Source organism: Macaca mulatta, chromosome 4 (genome assembly GCF_049350105.2).
Source record: "Macaca mulatta isolate MMU2019108-1 chromosome 4, T2T-MMU8v2.0, whole genome shotgun sequence".
In the NCBI taxonomy this organism is placed as follows: Eukaryota; Metazoa; Chordata; class Mammalia; order Primates; family Cercopithecidae; genus Macaca; species Macaca mulatta.
Window position 1 is genome coordinate 37,173,625 of NC_133409.1, and position 17,847 is coordinate 37,191,471.

The 17,847-nt window shown below is 35.6% G+C and overlaps 1 long non-coding RNA gene across 1 annotated transcript in view; it reads left to right on the top strand.

The window, feature by feature from the left end:
• LOC106998146 (uncharacterized) overlaps positions 1 to 17,847 on the top strand; it is a 43,508-nt gene that overhangs the window by 14,603 nt on the left and 11,058 nt on the right. Inside the window, exon 2 of the long non-coding RNA XR_013416210.1 lies at positions 11,891 to 11,944. This is a non-coding gene — a long non-coding RNA (uncharacterized LOC106998146). The remainder of the gene's footprint in view (positions 1 to 11,890; positions 11,945 to 17,847) is intronic.

Genomic DNA, 17,847 nt, shown 5'->3' on the forward strand with positions numbered 1-17,847 from the left:
GACTAATAAAGAAGAAAAGAGAGAAGAATCAAATAGACGCAATAAAAAATGATAAAGGGGATATCACCACCGACCCCACAGAAATACAAACTACCATCAGAGAATACTATAAACACCTCTACGCAAATAAACTGGAAAATCTAGAAGAAATGGATAATTTCCTGGACACTTACACTCTTCCAAGACTAAACCAGGAAGAAGTTGAATCCCTGAATAGACCAATAGCAGGCTCTGAAATTGAGGCAATAATTAATAGCCTACCCACTAAAAAAAGTCCAGGACCAGATGGATTCACAGCTGAATTCTACCAGAGGTACAAGGAGGAGTTGGTACCATTCCTTCTGAAACTATTCCAATCAATAGAAAAAGACGGAATCCTCCCTAACTCATTTTATGAGGCCAACATCATCCTGACACCAAAACCTGGCAGAGACACAACAAAAAAAGAGAATTTTAGACCAATATCCCTGATGAACATCGATGCAAAAATCCTCAATCAAATACTGGCAAACTGGATTCAGCAACACATCAAAAAGCTTATCCACCATGATCAAGTGGACTTCATCCCTGGGATGCAAGGCTGGTTCAACATTCACAAATCAATAAACATAATCCAGCATATAAACAGAACCAAAGACAAGAACCACATGATTATCTCAATAGATGCAGAAAAGGCTTTTGACAAAATTCAACAGCCCTTCATGCTAAAAACGCTCAATAAATTCGGTATTGATGGAACGTACCTCAAAATAATAAGAGCTATTTATGACAAACCCACAGCCAATATCATACTGAATGGGCAAAAACTGGAAACATTCCCTTTGAAAACTGGCACAAGACAGGGATGCCCTCTCTCATCACTCCTATTCAACATAGTGTTGGAAGTTCTGGCTAGGGCAATTAGGCAAGAGAAAGAAATCAAGGGTATTCAGTTAGGAAAAGAAGAAGTCAAATTGTCCCTGTTTGCAGATGACATGATTGTATATTTAGAAAACCCCATTGTCTCAGCCCAAAATCTCCTTAAGCTGATAAGAAACTTCAGCAAAGTCTCAGGATACAAAATTAATGTGCAAAAATCACAAGCATTCTTATACACCAGTAACAGACAAACAGAGAGCCAAAACAGGAATGAACTTCCATTCACAATTGCTTCAAAGAGAATAAAATACCTAGGAATCCAACTTACAAGGGATGTAAAGGACCTCTTCAAGGAGAACTACAAACCACTGCTCAGTGAAATCAAAGAGGACACAAACAAATGGAAGAACATACCATGCTCATGGAAAGGAAGAATCAATATCGTGAAAATGGCCATACTGCACAAGGTAATTTATAGATTCAATGCCATCCCCATCAAGCTACCAATGAGTTTCTTCACAGAATTGGAAAAAACTGCTTTAAAGTTCATATGGAACCAAAAAAGAGCCCGCATCTCCAAGACAATCCTAAGTCAAAAGAACAAAGCTGGAGGCATCACGCTACCTGACTTCAAACTATACTACAAGGCTACAGTAACCCAAACAGCATGGTACTGGTACCAAAACAGAGATATAGACCAATGGAACAGAAAGAGTCCTCAGAAATAACACCACACATCTACAGCCATCTGATCTTTGACAAACTTGAGAGAAACAAGAAATGGGGAAAGGATTCCCTATTTAATAAATGGTGCTGGGAAAATTGGCTAGCCATAAGTAGAAAGCTGAAACTGGATCCTTTCCTTACTCCTTATACGAAAATTAATTCAAGATGGATTAGAGACTTAAATGTTAGACCTAATACCATAAAAATCCTAGAGGAAAACCTAGGTAGTACCATTCAGGACATAGGCATGGGCAAAGACTTCATGTCTAAAACACCAAAAGCAACAGCAGCAAAAGCCAAAATTGACAAATGGGATCTAATTAAACTAAAGAGCTTCTGCACAGCAAAAGAAACTACTATCAGAGTGAACAGGCAACCTACAGAATGGGAGAAAATTTTTGCAATCTACACATCTGACAAAGGGCTAATATCCAGAACCTACAAAGAACTCAAACAAATTTACAAGAAAAAAACAAACAACCCCATCGAAAAGTGGGCAAAGGATATGAATAGACATTTCTCAAAAGAGGACATTCATACAGCCAACAGACACATGAAAAAATGCTCATCATCACTGGCCATCAGAGAAATGCAAATCAAAACCACGATGAGATACCATCTCACACCAGTTAGAATGGCGATCATTAAAAAGTCAGGAAACAACAGGTGCTGGAGAGGATGTGGAGAAATAGGAACGCTTTTACACTGTTGGTGGGATTGTAAACTAGTTCAACCATTATGGAAAACAGTATGGCGATTCCTCAAGGATCTAGAACTAGATGTACCATATGACCCAGCCATCCCATTACTGGGTATATACCCAAAGGATTATAAATTATGCTGCTATAAAGACACATGCACACGTATGTTTATTGCGGCACTATTCACAATAGCAAAGACTTGGAATCAACCCAAATGTCCATCAGTGACACATTGGATTAAGAAAATGTGGCACATATACACCATGGAATACTATGCAGCCATAAAAAAGGATGAGTTTGTGTCCTTTGTAGGGACATGGATGCAGCTGGAAACCATCATTCTTAGCAAACTATCACAAGAACAGAAAACCAAACACCGCATGTTCTCACTCATAGGGGGGAACTGAACAATGAGATCACTTGGACTCGGGAAGGGGAACATCACACACCGGGGCCTATCATGGGGAGGGGGGAGGGGGAAGGGATTGCATTGGGAGTTATACCTGATGTAAATGACGAGTTGATGGGTGCACCACACCAACATGGCACAAGTATACATATGTAACAAACCTGCACGTTATGCACATGTACCCTACAACTTAAAGTATAATAATAATAAATAAATTTAAAAAAAAATCAATGACCATAAAGTGTATTGGTTCTAATAATTCTTAGAATACTGAGTTGTGAATGAGTTAGTTTTTATAATATCAATTAAAATGATTTAAAGTTTATTCTAGTGGTAGTATTTCTCTCAGTGCTGGGTCTGAATGTGTCCTTCCAAAATTCATGTGCTAAAATCTAACCTTCAAGGTGAGTGTAGTAAATGGTGGTACCTTTGGAATGTGATTAGGTTATGAGGGCAGAGCCCTCCTGGGTGAGAATATTTTTACCATTATAAAAGAAGCCTGGGGCCCTCATCAGACACTGAATCTGTGGTGCATTGATCATGGACTTCCCAGCCTCCAAAACTGTGAGCAATAAATTTCTGTTATGTATAAATTACCCAGTCTAAAGTATTTTGTTTTAGCAGCACAAATGGACTAAGACCATCGCTTGCATTCTGATGTGCTTTGCAGGAGAGAATGAAGTTGCAGCAGACTGCTCAGGAATTGTATATCACCAGTTGCTTCTGTCTCAGCTAAGCGTGGGTGACTGATACTGATGAGACATTAACAATAGTGGAGATTCTGAATCACTGAGGCACTTGATAAAAGAAATGTTGTGGGTGATGTGAAAACCCACATATGCCCATGAGAGTATATTGAGTTTATAAGTGTTGTTGCTTAGTGTGTCACAGAGAAGTTTATGAGAAACTGTTTGGAGTAAGAAACAGCACAGAAGTTTCAGCCTGAAATGGCTTATTTAGTCACTGACCATCAGAAACAATTACTTTTTACCTTAACCTAGATTTGTAATAGCAGGATGCGTTGAATTCCTTCACTGAAGTGAAACCTTAGCAAATCTTTAAGTAGTACTCTAAAGTGATGAAAGGTGTTTACATTTTCTAATGTAAATTTCTTGTGGAGATAGAGTTTTTATTCTTCTTGAGTCACAAGACTGCTGTAGACTGTTTGTTCTACACTGCTCCGTTCTAAATGTTCGTTCCTCCCGATATTCATATGTTGAAATTCTAACCCCCAAGAAGACAGTATTAGGAGGTGGGGCCTTTGGGACATGATAAAGTCATGAGGATGAAGCCCTCAAGAATAAGATTCATGGTCTCATAAAGGAGAACCAGAAAGATCCCTCATTTCTTCAATCATGTGAAGACACATGCGCAAGAAGACGGCCAGCTATGAACCAGGTCTTGGGCCATTGCCAGACACTGAATCTGCCAACACTTTGATCTTGGATTTCCTAGCCTGCAGAACTGTGAGAGATAAATTTCTTTTCTTCATAATCCACTCAGTCTAAGATCCTTTGTTCTAGCAGCCTGAATGTACTAAGACATAACACTCCCTTGCCGTTTTATTGTTGAGTAAGGAGGAAGGGTAGGTCTTTTATTGTTGAGTAAGCGGGGGAAGGTCTTTAAGCAGGAGGGGAGGACTTTTGGGGTGAGCACCATGTGCTTATTGCTGCTTGCAGTGGACTCTTTCTCACCCTCTATTTATGTGTTAAGTGGAGTAGGATGTGATTGGGCAAGTGGTTTTTAGCTACATTAAAGTGTCTGTGGGAACTGACTTCTTCGGGCTGTGTAAGAGAATACCATTTCATGAACACTGAAAAAGAAGTCTCTCTTTAGATAAACATTTAGCAGAGCAAGGATTTTGGAGATGCTAATTAATACCTTACATTTGTATAGAACATATCCATTTTATACTTTGAAAGGTATGATTTTATATAACCTGACATGGCAGCCAAGAGGCAGAAACCAAAGTAAGAGTCACATTCAGTGAGAGTAGTATTCCCACAGCAGGAAATAATTATGGTCAGCAATGTGGGAGGAGAGTCATCCCAAAGTTAGCTGACTAGAGTGGATTAAGTTCACATCTGGCTAATGAGACTATCCAAAAATGAGTCTGGGAATGCATGGGAGCGTTCGACAGTGCTGTCATTTTGTTCTGTCCTTGTGAGCCTCAGCTGGCAGTGTTTCATTGGTGCATTCATTATGACATCATTTTATGGATGAGGAATTTGCAGGCCAAAAAAACCCGAGACTCCCTGGGGGGAAGGGAAATGCCACAGACATCCATGGTCTTGGATGCTCAATGAGTAAACTGGGATTTTCAAGCAGTTCCTAGGGCCTGAGAAATAGTTGGTCATAACCCAGGCCTACACCCTTTTGCCTGAGCTGTTTCAGGGAGGAGTTGGATAAATCTACACATCCCATACTGGCTCCACATGTCCCTAATACACTAGAGCAAAGAAAAGTAGTATGACAGGAGATGTTGCTATACTGAACTTAACTCTTTAATGGAATATGCTGATGTGAGGAGCCTGAAGATTAGACCTTTTTGCCTTGTTTCACTGATGCCAATTAGCACTGTGTCATAATGTTGGCATGCATGAGACAGAAGCAGTTTTACTCTAGGAAGAGAAATAAATTCAATAAATTTTTTTCCTTGATATATAAGCCTTCATATATTGCACTATTTTAAGTATTATATGGAAAGATGCACTTTCAGCTCTCTTTCTTTACATACACACACATACACACACTCACCCATCCTGGACATCCTATCTACTTTCCTGTATTAACCTCTCATAACTCTCAGAATTTTGCATGTTATCTAAAATAGGCTTACTTCTATCCATCATACCTTTATTCCACATTTCCACCACTGCCCCAGCCTAGTATCACCACACTCCATCTGTACTTCTTCAAGACAACTGAAAAGACATGAAAAGCCTCCTTCAAGACAATTGAAAAGTTGGATGTGAAATATCCAGCTAGACAATGACTCTGTCTCCGAGCTTCTAGAAACTTGCTTTTGCCTCTCTCATTCTGCATTCCATTCCATCTTGTGTTATCATTTGAGTACATACACAAAGATATGGGGTACACACTTAAATGTATGTTAAAATTTGGAAGTGATTTATTAGCTGTTATCACAGGCAGCTTTGCTTGTGAAAGAAAAAGCTGATCTGTATTTTTCATTTCAATTAATTTGGCTTCTCTTTGTGTGAATGAACACAACTAATCAAAATATTATATGCATATACATAGAGTCAGGTAATATAAAGACCATATAGAGAAGCTACTGTATTTGCAAATTGATCATACTACTATAATCCCACGCTTTGGCAATAATATCCATGGATGTCAAAGTCAGAGATATGATTTGCTAGAGGGCTCATGAGAATCATGCTTTTTAGTCTATTGAAATTATTCTAACTAAATCTAATCAGTTTTAGGGGGTGGTTACATGATGTCAAGTTAGATATTAGCTGAACATAAATAAATGAATGATATTCTTTACTTATATACATACCACTAGTTCTATATCAACATGTTTAATTTATCAAACATAAGCAGAAACTGTGGTTCTTTTGGAAGCTACTAATTTGCCTGTCTGCTTCTTCACAAGATGTATGTTATTATCTTATGACTCTGTCCCACATAAATAATGTGAACATTACTTATGCCTAATAAAAAGTACTCAGGTTTAAAATACTGCCACACTCTTTCAAGTTTTATCTGTTATATTTGTAAAATACAAATAAACTGACAGTAATGTTATAAAAAAGACGCCTATTTTCAAAAGCAAACCAAGAAATGAAAGCTTTAGCAAGGTGCTCATTCTCATATTGAATCTAAAATTTCTATTACAAATTACAATCTGATTTAATGCCTGCTTTAAGAAAATATATTGTACCAAACTAAGGTTGCTTTAAACAATATGTATAAAATTGAGTGTCTCTTGTAGCATGACTTCAATACAATATTTAATTTTAAAAGACCGTGAAAATGAGACAAAAAGCAGTTAATAGTTACAGTGTCAGTCAAAGCTATTTTATGCTATTATAAAATGCCAGGCATATTTTATCATTTAAAAAGTGTACATGTTTCAGTGACAAGTAATGTAGCATCTTAAAAGAACATGGTCTTTGGCTTTAGACAGACTCAGATTCAAATTACAGTTTTGCCATTTAATAGGTTTGTGACACTGAGTGACAAAACTTCAACCTAACCTCAGATTCTTCCTCTGTGGAAAGGGACTAAAGATAATTTTTTAAAAAGCTATAGTGACATGTTCAATGAAGCACTATTCATAATAGCAAAACTAGAATACAACCTCAGTGTCCAATTCCAGTTATATTCATCAGCTATTGTCACATCAATACATGTAAAAAACCATCTCCAGTTCGGGCGCAGTGGCTCACACCTGTAATCTCAGCACTTTGGGAGGCTGAGGCGGGTGGATCATGAAACCTCATCTCTACTGAAAATACAAAAATTAGCTGGGTGTAGTGGTGTGCACCTGTAATTCTGCTGAGGCAGGAGAATCCCTTGAACCTGGGAGGTGAAGGTTGCAGTGAGCTGAGATCGTGCCACCGCACTGCAGCCTGGACAACAGAGTGAGACTCCATCTCAAAAAGCAAACAAACAAAAAAACCTGTCTCCAAACACCATGGTTTGCAACAGCAAGCATTTGTTCCAATGCTTGTGGGGTCTTCACATCAACTGAGATTAGCCTACCTAGACGAGGCACAATTGGGCAACTCTGCAGTGGCAGGGCTTGGCTCCAAGGCCCAATTTGGGTTCAGGTTTGTTCCATGTGTGCTTATTTGGTGACCCAATCTTTTTTCTTTTTTTTTTCATTGTCTATTGTTTTATTTTCAAACATAGAAACATAAGACAGGCGAAAGCCAAACTGGTCTCCCCAGCAAAGAGGACACCAGCTTGGTTCCTTCCTCCTCAGTTAGCCCTTCTTAGTTCTTCTAGGTGTCTTTCTTGTCAAACGCTGAAGGAACTTCTCAGATTGTTTCAATCTATAATGCATGGAAACAAGTTTACATCAAAGTCTACTTCTCTTCATGTCTCAGTAATGGGAGTCCGGTGATCAGAGAACATGTGTCACCCTCTGAGGCCATTTTTCCACTCATCCGTCCTCTCATCTGCTCACCTCCTATTCTTCTTCTTCTTTTTTTTTTATTAATTAATTAATTATTATTATTATACTTTAAGTTCTAGGGTACATGTGCATAAGGACAGCAACTACCTATGGTGAATCATCAAAGCACGAGACAAACTAATTAGGGTAAGCACAATTAAGATCTCTGCACAAAATCCATTAACTTCCATTCGTCAAATTCAGTTCCATGGCCAAGCTCAATATAAACAGAAAGTCTTACATAGCCAGAGGGGAGGGAAGTAAATATGTGCTGCACAATTATCCCAATATCACAATGGCTAAGGAGTAGCTGATTTAATGATTAAGCAGCATTCGTATGACGAAAGGCTACTTATCCATTAAAAATGTAATTAGAAAAAAATGACTGGCAGAGTAGTATGCTTACCATCTACTTTCAAGCAAAAAAGTAAGTTATCAAAAGATGCATATGTGGAAAATTATAGAAAGGTTATGGAATGAAATATTACCGGTGGTTGGTTACCTTTGAGACATGAGATATTGGATGATTTTGATTATTTCCCCTCTACACACTTTTCAATGTTTTCAAGTCAGCTGAACTGATTACATATTATTTTTGTTATTTTAAATAGTTAATTAATAAAATGTTCTTCCAACTTTAGAAAACCATAAACTCTTATTTGAGGCAACAGCATCACCACATTAATATGGCTCAGATGAGAAAAAAAAGTGGAAGTATGTTGTGATTATAAAGCATAAAGCAAATATAAAGGATTTTTAAAAAATAATTTCATTTGTGTCTCGAATTCCAGCATTCCATATTTTAAGTGTTTGTTCCTGGGAGCATGAAAAATGTCTTCATCTCATCCTCATTCTCAAAAGATAATTTTACTGAGTATAAGATTCTAGTTTGACATTAATTTTCTTTCAGAGTTTTGAAGATATTATTCTGGCATCCATTGTTGTTAATGGGAAGTCTACTTCAGTTTAATTTTCATTTGTTTGAAGTATTTTATCTTGTGTCTCTTTTAAGATCTTTTTGTCTTTTGTGTTCTGCTGTTTCATTGCAATGTGTCTAAAAGTGTCTGTGTGTGTGTGTGTGTGTGTGTGTGTGTGCGCTTTATTCTACTTTATATTAGTATTTGTTGGATTTCCTGAAACTAAACATTGCAGTCCATAACAATACCTGAAAATTCCACATCACTAACTCTTTGAGTATTTCCTTTTTCCCATTCTCTCTCTCTTTATACTTCTGAAACTTCAATCACCTTATCTGTCTTCTGTTTTGCTTAACTATCTTTCCTATTTTCAATCTCTTTCTCCTTGTATTACATTCTCAGGAATGCCTTTATTTCCAGACTGATCATTTGGTTCTTTTTTCAAATTTACCTAATGATTTCTGAAAAATCTCTTATTCTTCATCATCTTACTATGTTCTTACTTTTTTTGAAAGATGACGCTGATATTTTCTTCAAAGTATGTATGTGTCTTTCCAAAATCTGCAACATTTTGAGCTGGAATCATCAGGTTGACTTTTCTTTTCTGGTGATTGTCATTCACATTTGCTTGCATGGTCTCAATCTCCTGAGAACATCCTTTCTTAGTTCATCAGCTAGAGATGTCACGTTTTGGAAACTTTTGATTTGAGGTTGTTTCTTTGCTCTTCCATCTTCCCTTGCACAGACAAGGCTTTGTTTCTACTCAGTCCATGCAGTTCTGGGCTACCAGGAATGGCAGATGTCCTCAGGGCAAACAATGGTTTTTGAACTTGTTTACTTTCTGGAGTCACACCTTTTTGTCATTTCTGCCCATCAAGATTTTTTTGACTTGTTTATCAGACAAACAACACAAAAATATATTATTTTACAAAACTTCATTCAGTATTTTAGGCATTGTTTACTGGAAGAGTTTTTTCTAAACAGTGATCCTAGTATATTTTCAGAAGTAAAAGTGCCTAATCATCTTTTAAATTATCTTCTTCCTCTCTACGAATAAACATCCTTCATAGATGTGCGTTGTGTTATGAATATAGAAATCCCTGACACCTACTATAGTACCAGACACATATAAAGAATAAGGAACAAATTAATGGAACCAATTGTATAATTTTAAAGCATAAGGTTTTGAAAAACTACAAACCACTTTAGAAATATAGGACATTAGTACATCCCCAAGGGATTTAGAAGTCATACTAAGTTTTTATTTTACCATAAAGGTTCCTAAATGAAATTTCATAGCCCAGTGAACATTTTAATTATTTGAAAATTAAACCATCAAAATTTGGCTAAAAGTCTATAATTTATACATAACTATTTTTTGAGAAATGTATGGCAACAGGTAAAAAGATTACATTTGATATTAGAATATTATGTTTTGGTTGCCTTGCTCTTTTACTTAATTGTTGCACTGAAGGAAAAGACAAACTGATGGGTTTCTTTATCCCTAGCATTGATTTATTTGGTAAAAATGTTTGCCCTGTACACAAATGAGCACATATAATAGAGGATAACAAAAATGATTCATGCAAGAAACATATATTTTAGGGAAACATTTTAGGTCTGGGTCTTAGAGGAAGACTTGAGACATTGTGATTTATTTTCAACTTTAATCTGCTGTTTATGGCCTGATCATAAAAAACTTGTTTCTATTTTTTTGTGCTTTTCTAAAAGAATATTCACAATACGTGTAAAGCCAAGCATTCAAACATAGAAATGTGAAATTTTCCATATGCTTTTGCTGGGGGATAAATACGCTTTTTAAAAACTCCATTGATGAAAATTCCTGGGTAAAGAGCAGACGTGTGTGTGTGTGTGTGTGTGTGTGTGTGTGTGTGTGTTGTGTCTACTTGTGTATTTACCCTTGTTTGTGGTTCACATATTTTGCGGTTGAATTATCCAGTTTGTTCCCTCCCTTCTGATGAAGTCTTGCATTCCAACTTCATTGCAATGTGCAGTTCGTCTGTGTGGTTTGCTTTTTCTTGCATCTGAAAATAATTTGGGAGAAACAGAAACATAAAATTTGATTTAACCTGAAAAATCTTTTCTTCATTTCTTTTTAAAATATGACCAGTTCAGGCCTTTCTATATAAGGATAAAGAGTCAAAGTCAGGCTAATCCAGGAAAAATGTGAGCCTGAAGAGTTCCTCAAATCTGATATTCGAGCAAACCAATCCCAAAATATCCAAGATTTATTCCTTGGCTCCGAGAACTGCAACATCATAGGAATGGTTTTTTCCCATTATTGGCAGTTCTTTTCCTTGTTCACACTTTGCCATTGAGGTTTTCTTCTCAAGCTTCTTCTTGAGAAAGATGGAGTTTAACTAGAATGAACGCTGTATTCCTAAAGTCACAAGAGATGCAAGTCAAAATTATTTTATTTTCAGGCATCAGTACAAAATATTTATTCCTGGAGGATTGTGCTCCAAAATTATACCAAAATAGAAAACACTTTTAAAATTACGGAACATCCAATTCAATGAAATACCACCCATGCATAGTTACGAAAGTTTTGAAACTATGGTATGTGTTTATTATAAAGTTAAATGGAAAAGTAGAATCTAAAATTATATGATGCTACATTAGTACAACTATGTACAACTATTAGTACAACTAAACAAGAATGTAAATATAAATTAAGCAAAAACATACCATTAAAAAACCCTGTGATTTAAAATCTTCATCCATGTTTGAAACTCAATGAATATCAATATTTTCATGATTTTTATTTCTGTATTATTGATTTACATATTTATTTTGAGGTAGCAGTGTGTTAAGGCAGAACAAGTTTCCAAAGGCCTGTGTTTCAATTATATTTTTTTACCATTTACTAATGAAAGCTTCATATTTTTATCTATATGGTTTAAATAATACATCATCCTAAGACTGTATGTCAGTTCATTTCTTATTCTGGTGACTCATTGACAAGTATTTTTTATGTACAAAAACTATATGTGTGTATTTATATGTGGAGAGAGAGAGACAGAGAGAGAGAACTAGATAGCTATTTAAAAATCTATTTGCATTGGTAGATTTCACAAATCAGGTATTTCATTTTGACGTTTCATTTCAGACTGAAGTGCTTGCCTTGGTGACCCAAAGAAGGCAGTATCTGGCAGGGAGCAAGGTGATTATTCTGTTTGATGTGGAGAATAAGGGCCAGTTTGTGGTACTGACAGAAGAATGAAAGCAAAGTTAGGCTATAAACAGATCGTCTCTTTCACAGGTTTCTCTGCATCAGGTTCTCCCAGGCAAAGGCACATTTCTCTAACTGTCAGATGTTGCTTTAAATTTCCAGCTTGTGGTAGGCATTAATTCATCATGATAAAGCCTCATGTGAGATTATTCACCAAGTAACTGAGTATATTTTCTCTGAACCTAACCTTTCACATCATCACACTCAGTCAACTTAGTTCTAAAACTTTTTTGAAAACTTGAAAATTTCTAGAATTTTCATCTCGAATGTACACCCATTTGATTTTTCAATTGCCACAATCCAGTTTTCAGTACAAACTGTAGAAATCACCTTCAATCTATTAGAATTTGCATATTTTTCTATTTATTATTCTTCTTCAAGAGAAATATTTTCTCTCTAGTCAAAGGCTGATGTCTTCTGGTACCTTCAAATAACTTCTTCTGTGGATGTGATTTCTTAGAAGGTTTTTTGAAAGATGTTATAAAGCCATGTACTGAAAACCACAAACATTCTCCTCCAACATAGTGCAAACTATGTTATACCAAAGCCTCATGAACAGCCTACCTATTTAAACTCTCCAGTGAAGAGATTTGACAGTGGTTTGTCTATGAAGTTTCAACCTGTGCCATTTAAGGCAAACCAATTGCATTAACTGCTCTGAGAGGACATTTGTCTTGACCACTCTTGTTGAATTTTCAAAGAGAAAGTCATTTTTGAAGCAGTAAACATCCTTGTGGGTATTGAAGTTAATATGGAATCATAATCATAGCTACCCTATGGGAACTTGGATACTTGAAAGGCACGAAGCATCAGTCAATCTGGAGGTTCAGAAGAGTTATTCAAATTAATTATGGACTTTTGATATTCTAGTCAAATGTGGCTGATGAACAATATTTTGGGGGAAACAAATATTGTTGTATATTAATAAAGTTTTTAACAGTCTGTATTGCAAGTAACTGATTGGCTCAGCTTGGGTAATGGGCTCTCCCACTTGATCCACTAAGAAACATAAATCTCCAACGCAAAACTGAGATGTTATTACCAAATGAATGGGAAGGAAGATTAGAAAGTCTGAAATAAATAAAATCGTCCAGTCCTTTTTATTTATTTTGCGTGTTCCTTAAATTAGAGCCAGAGAGATATATTTATAAAAAACAATGGCCTTTCCCTATAAATGCTGGTTATTTAAAATATTTGAACTCTTTTTTCCCTTCCTTCCTTCCTTCCTTCCTTCCTTCCTTCCTTCCTTCCTTCCTTCCTTCCTTCCCTCCCTCCCTCCCTCCTTCCTTCCATCCTTCCTTCCTTCCCTCTACTTTATTTCTGCCCTTCTACCCTTCCTTCTTCCTTCCTTACTATCTTCTTTATTTCCTTTCCTCCCTTCCTTCTATCAGGGCCCAGTGTCATTCTAAAGCACAATACTGAATATACAGAGCAGGGCAACTGAGACTCAGAATCCCAAAAACAAATCACTTATCAGAGCTTTTTCAGTTTTGTGTCTTGCTGTAAGGTCCCTTAGATATCTGTGAAGAATCATGTTATTCTGTTTTATATAATAAAATAAGTGCTTTCAAATTTTAAAAATAAACAGATTTTCTCCAATTTCAGGTATTCTCGCATAATTTCTTAAAACTCTGTATTCAGGAGTAATGAAACAATTATAGAATTAGAAAAGGACTTTTAACAGAAAATCTTTTGGAGCTGGTCTATGACTTTTGGTTTGTTTATTGTGCTCAAGATTGCTCTTTTATACTGAATAAAGACATATTTCTTGCTATTAACATTAGTCAAAAATTATGTAATTGCATTAAAAATATGTATTTATTTTAAAGTGGTTCCCCCCAGAGCACTAGGACTTTTGTGTTTCTCAGGCGAACATGCTAGATAATTTTTGTGACATGGCACAAAACCTTTCCCAAAAGATACTGATGTGGTTGGTGTTAGGAGTCACATTCTCTTTGCCCACCATTCAGTCCTTTATAAATTTCAGATAAAAATATTTTGCTTTTCTTTCTATTTTCTTGTGAAAAACATTGGCTGAAAAGCCAGCTAGTAATGTACATGTCTTATATATTGGCTGATTATCATTTGCCATATTATCTTTAGGTCAGAAGATGCTATATATACATGGGCTGGGGGACTTGTCCATGGCTATGCATCACTCATCCAGTAGAATCCTTCCAAGGATAACAGGCTAAAGTTGATTGTAATTAAGATGATTTTCTTTCTGTTAAAACAGATGTATAAGGAGACCATTTTATACCCAAGAAATGAAGTTAATGAATCTGATTTCAAATAATATCTTTAAAATGCAAATGCTCATAGACGGAGTTAGGAGTTCAATCAAAATTGTCAATAAGAGAAGATTTCTACTTCTGAGAAGATGGAGTAGACATGCATCTACAAAATGGATAGACCTTAAAAGAGAAATAGGCAAGACTACAATTATACTTGAAAGTTTCAACATCCATCTCTCAGCAATTGACAGAACTGAACAAAAATTCAGCAAGGATACAGAAGAATCAACAACACCATCAATCCACAGACTCAAATGAACATTTGTAGAATACTGCACCCAACAACAGCAGATTACACATTCTTTTCAAGCACTCATGGAATATATATCAATATAGACTATATACTAGGCAATAAAATAAAAGGCAGCAAATGTACAATAATTTAAATTATATAAAGTGTATTCTCTGATCACAATGGAATCAACCTGGATACCAGTAGCAAAAAGATACCAGAAACATTTCTAACCACTGGCAAAATAAACTACACATTTCTAAATGGTCCAGGGATCAAAGAGGAATTCTTAGGGAAAAGAAAAAATAAATAGAATAGAATAAAATTAAAAATACAATGTATTTAACTATTTGGGGCATAGTTAAAGCAGTTCTGAGGGGGAAATTTGTAATACTAAATATTTCCATTAGAAAGGAGGGAATGTGTTATATTAGTCATTTAAGCACCTACTTCAAGAATCTCAAAAAAAGAAGAGCAAAATGAACTCAAAGCCAGCAGAAGAAATGCAACAATAATGATAATAGCAGAAATAAATAAAGTTGCAATCTACTCATCAGACAAAGGGCTAATATCCAGAACCTACAAAGAACTCAAACAAATTTACAAGAAAAAAACAAACAACCCCATCGAAAAGTGGGCAAAGGATATGAATAGACATTTCTCAAAAGAGGACATTCATACAGCCAACAGACACATGAAAAAATGCTCATCATCACTGGCCATCAGAGAAATGCAAATCAAAACCACAATGAGATACCATCTCACACCAGTTAGAATGGCAATCATTAAAAAGTCAGGAAACAACAGGTGCTGGAGAGGATGTGGAGAAATAGGAACACTTTTACACTGTTGGTGGGATTGTAAACTAGTTCAACCATTATGGAAAACAGTATGGCAATTCCTCAAGGATCTAGAACTAGAAGTACCATATGACCCAGCCATCCCATTACTGGGTATATACCCAAAGGATTATAAATCATGCTGCTGTAAAGACACATGCACACGTATGTTTATTGCGGCACTATTCACAATAGCAAAGACTTGGAATCAACCCAAATGTCCCTCAGTGACAGACTGGATTAAGAAAATGTGGCACATATACACCATGGAATACTATGCAGCCATCAAAAAGGATGAGTTTGTGTCCTTTGTAGGGACATGGATGCAGCTGGAAACCATCATTCTTAGCAAACTATCACAAGAACAGAAAACCAAACACCACATGTTCTCACTCATAGGTGGGAACTGAACAATGAGATCACTTGGACTCGGGAAGGGGAACATCACACACCGGGGCCTATCATGGGGAGGGGGGAGGGGGGAGGGGGGAGGGATAGCACTGGGAGTTATACCTGATGTAAATGACGAGTTGATGGGTGCTGACGAGTTGATGGGTGCAGCACCCCAACATGGCACAAGTATACATATGTAACAAACCTGCATGTTATGCACATGTACCCTAGAACTTAAAGTATAATAAAAAATAAAAATAAATAAATAAATAAATAAGTAAAAGAAAAATCAATGAAACAAAAAGCTGGTCCTTTGAAATGGTCACTAAAATTGACAGCAGTTTGACTGATGAGAGAGATTGAGAAAATAAGACTAACAGAAAAAGGAAGGCAACATAAATTACTAATATCAGGAATACAAACCTTAACAACTTCAAAAGGCTCATAAGGGAATATTACAAATGACCTAAACACATAAATTGGATAACTTGGAAGTGTACCAATCTTCAAAAAGCACGGGCTACTACAACTCACCAAATATTAAACAGACAAGTTAGCCCTAAAACTCATAAGGAAATTGAATTTATAATTTAAAAATCAAGTATACAAATGTTTAAAGAAAAATTAATACTGATTCTACACAATCTTTTCTAGCAAGTAGAAGAGGAGGAAATACCTCCCAATTAGTTTTGTGACCCTAATATTATCCTAATACCAAAACAAGATGAAACAGTATAAAAGTAAAAAATGTAGACCTATATCTTTCATGAATGTAACTATAAAAATTATTAACAAAATATTAGCAAATAGAATTCAGCAATATATAAAATAATTATACACCATGACCACGCAGAGTTTATTTCAGAGACACAATATTAATCAATGTAATCCACCATATTAATAGGCCAAAGAAGAAAAATCACACGATTCTATCAACTGATACAGAAAAGGCATTTGACAAAAATTTACCACCCATTCATAATAAAAACTTTCAGAAAACGAGAAATAGAGGGAAACTTCCTCAACTCGAAAAAGAGCATCTACAACTAACATTATAAATAAATAAGCCTCAATCTAACCTTCACACATTATATAAAATGTAAGTCAAAATGGATAATAGACTTATTGTGAAATGTAAAACTATAAAATCTTTGGGGAAAAAAAATAAGAGAAAAGAGAAAATCTTAGGAATCAAGACCTAGGCAGAGAGCTATCAGACTTGATACCAAAAGCATGATTCAAAAAGTAAAAAAATAGCAATAAATTTGACTTTATCAAAATTTTAAAAACTTTTGCTTTGAAGAAGACCCTGATAAGATGCTCTAAAATTAGGCTACTGACTGGGGAAAAAAATTCAAACCACATATTGAAAAAGAATGAGTATCTAAAATATATAAGAATCTCAAAAATTATTTTAACTAGGGTGAGATGGTATCTTATTGTAGCTTTAATTTGTGTTTCTCTGATTATTAGTGATGTTGAGCCTTTTTCATATACCTGCTAGCCATTTGTGTGTTTTCTTTTGAGAAATATCTACTCAGATCGTTTGACTATTTTTTAATTAGGTTATTTGTTTTTCTGCTATTAAGTTGAGTTCCTTATATATTCTGGTTATTAATTACTTGCAGATGGGTAGTTTGAAAATGTTTTTTTTTTTCCATTCTGTAGGTTGTCTCTTCACTTTGATTGTTTCCTTTGCTGTGCAGAAGCTTTTTAGCTTAATATGATCTCATTTGTCTATTTCTGCTTTGATTGCTTGTGCTTTTGAGATCTTACTCAAGAAATCTTTGCCCAAACCAATGTCCTGGAGAATTTACCCAATGTTTTCTTCTAGTAGTTTCATAGTTTCAGGTCTTAGATTCTTTAATCTATTTTGATTTGATTTTTGTATATTGTGACAGACAGGGGTCTAGTTTCATTCTTTTGCATATGGATATCCAGTTTTCCCAGCACCATTTATTGAAGAGACTGTCTTTTTCCCCAGTGTATGTTATTGGAAACTTTGTCAAAAATTAGTTGACAGTAAGTGCATGGATTTATTTCTGATTCTCTATTTTGTTCCATTTGTCTCTGTGT